This window comes from Octopus bimaculoides, chromosome 1, assembly GCF_001194135.2.
Source record: "Octopus bimaculoides isolate UCB-OBI-ISO-001 chromosome 1, ASM119413v2, whole genome shotgun sequence".
In the NCBI taxonomy this organism is placed as follows: Eukaryota; Metazoa; Mollusca; class Cephalopoda; order Octopoda; family Octopodidae; genus Octopus; species Octopus bimaculoides.
In genome coordinates, this window is record NC_068981.1 from 98,511,929 (window position 1) to 98,514,565 (window position 2,637).

General features: G+C 32.5%; 1 protein-coding gene across 1 annotated transcript in view; it reads right to left on the bottom strand.

The window, feature by feature from the left end:
* Positions 1-2,637, bottom strand: part of LOC106876175 (uncharacterized) — a 76,015-nt gene that overhangs the window by 72,456 nt on the left and 922 nt on the right. The window lies entirely within an intron of this gene.

Sequence of the window (2,637 nt, forward strand, 5' to 3'; positions counted from 1 at the left end):
ATATATATATATATATATATATATACACACACACACACACACATACATATATATACATAAAATACACTGCCTTATTGCATTGCCTCCATTTAAATTATTAAACGGTATACATACATACATATACATATATATATATACACACACATACACACACACATATATATGCACACACACACATGTATATATATATACTCATACAAACACAGATAGTCTATAAGAGGCAAACTCTGACAGAGTGCCAAGGAAAGACCAATGACCATCTGCCAGACCTCACTGTCTCTTTGAATTTTAAGAGAATACCTCTACACACACAAAAAAAAAACCCACCCCAGCACCTGAGAAGCTTTAACAAGGTCCAATTTCTCATTAAGACTCAGTACATACATTTTATATACATATACATACACAGATACACGTGTGTGTGTGTGTGTGTGTGTGTGTGTGTGCATGCACACACACACAATATCAAATTAAATAAATACTCTAGATTTTGTCTCTAAAATTTGTCAAATCCTTTCTCACAAGAATATATTCCCATTTTAATTCCTTTAGCTTATTATAACTTCAACAAATAATACCCTGCAAAATTCAACATATACATTAATTCAAAAGTGGAAATAAACCATTAAAACATAAGAATAGTTGAAGTAAATTAAACACAAATGGATATAAGAAAATTTAACACTTAGTATAAATTATTTTTTAAGTTGTTCATGTAGAAAAATCCACAGATAATTTCATATCAGAGCTCATAAGACCCATTCCATATCAGTCTAAGACAGCTTTAGAGTTTTGTTTGTTTTTGTTGTTTTTTTTTTTTGCTAAGTACCTTTTTTTAATTGGCAAGGAGGATCCTGACATTTTATTAATCTTTTATTAACAGTTATGTCTGTTTAATTGCAACTTAAAATCACAACCTTTTTGTTTTAATTCCTAATATCAAATTATCGTTATCTAATTCCTATGACTGTTGAAAGATTCTATAAATTGAAATATTTTTATATCATCAAAGATTCTGCAATTCATTTATGAAATGGATGTACTGTCTAGATCCAAAAGTCAATCAACCATGAACATTAAGAGTGTGATGACCCTTATCTAAAGAAGGATGTAGCAAGGATTGCAACATAAATTAATCTCATTAATCAAACTAATTACTCATTCATCACATCATCACTCTGTAACAAGACTGAATTTGTTTGAAACATCCTAAATATACTTTCATGTACAGAACTAATCAATTTTTCTGGAGAACAGTATGTTATCATACAATCAGCTGGATTTTACGTGGGTTCTTGAAAAGAATTCTATCCAGGGATCCAGGTTTTTTGACACAGAATCTCAGAACTAGGTACTCATCTCTATAACACTGTCTTAAAGCAAGTTATCTCTTCAAAAGGATCAAAAGAAGTTCATTCATTATTGATGTAAGAAAATTAACTTAATGGTCTGCAACAACATTATCCAAATAATTGCATTTCCTTTCCTGTATTTAAATGATTTCTCGACTACTTTCCCCCACCCCATCATTACATGTATATATTTCTTTACTGCCCACAAGGGGCCAAACATAGAGGGGACAGACAAGGACAGACAAAGGGATTAAGTTGATTACATCGACCCCAGTGCGTAACTGGTACTTTATTTATCGACCCCGAAAGGATGAAAGGCAAAGTCGACCTCGGCGGAATTTGAACTCAGAATGTAACGGCAGACGAAATACTGCTAAGCATCTCGCCCGGCTCGCTAACGTTTCTGCCAGCTCGCTCGCCATCATTACATGTATATGGTTTACTTATCCTCTGCTTAGTAGCCTGTGGGTCAACCCTTTAGCATTCAGATTATTCTGTCAAATATAAAGCACATTTATTCACATTGCTTTGAATTAATCATGCATTATCTTGAAGCTTCAAAAGTATGATGATGGGATTGTTTGTTTTTAAAACAACATTGTAGGCTAGGTGTGAGAGGCCAGATATAGCCAGTTTGAACATAAAACAAAAAGAATATTTGGGCTGGATATGGTCAGTTTAAATGCCAAAGAGTTAGACATACTAGATATTCAAAACAATTCAAATGAGTACTGAGTGCTACAATGATATTAGTTTCCCAAAACAGTGGCCCACACAAAACAATTTGAATAACAATAACTTGTAATAATAACCACAATGATATAGCTTCATTTCAGATCTACTCCCTTCCAGATTTAACAGATTTTAAAATAATAATGAAAAGAAAAGAGGTGCTTGTGTGTGTGTGTCCACGAGCGCATGTGTGTGCGTGCGTGCACATGCACATATGTGTGTAATTCTTTTTTAGAATTGAATTTCAAAGCACATAAATACTATAAATAAAAGTATGTGAAAATTAGGCTCAAAAACCCTTTTGGATAAAAAAAGTTGAAGGCAGCCCATGGATCATGACCCCACATCTCTGGTATGCATGAAGGGCAGCCTTTGACATTTTCTATCCAAAAGAGTTCTTCAACCCAATTTTTACATGATATTATTTATAGCATTTATGTGCTTCAAGATCTAATTCCCACCAAAATTATTTCATGTTCTCTCAAAAGTTTAGAAAATCTTATAACATGAACAATATATAAATACATACATATATATATATACATATATATAT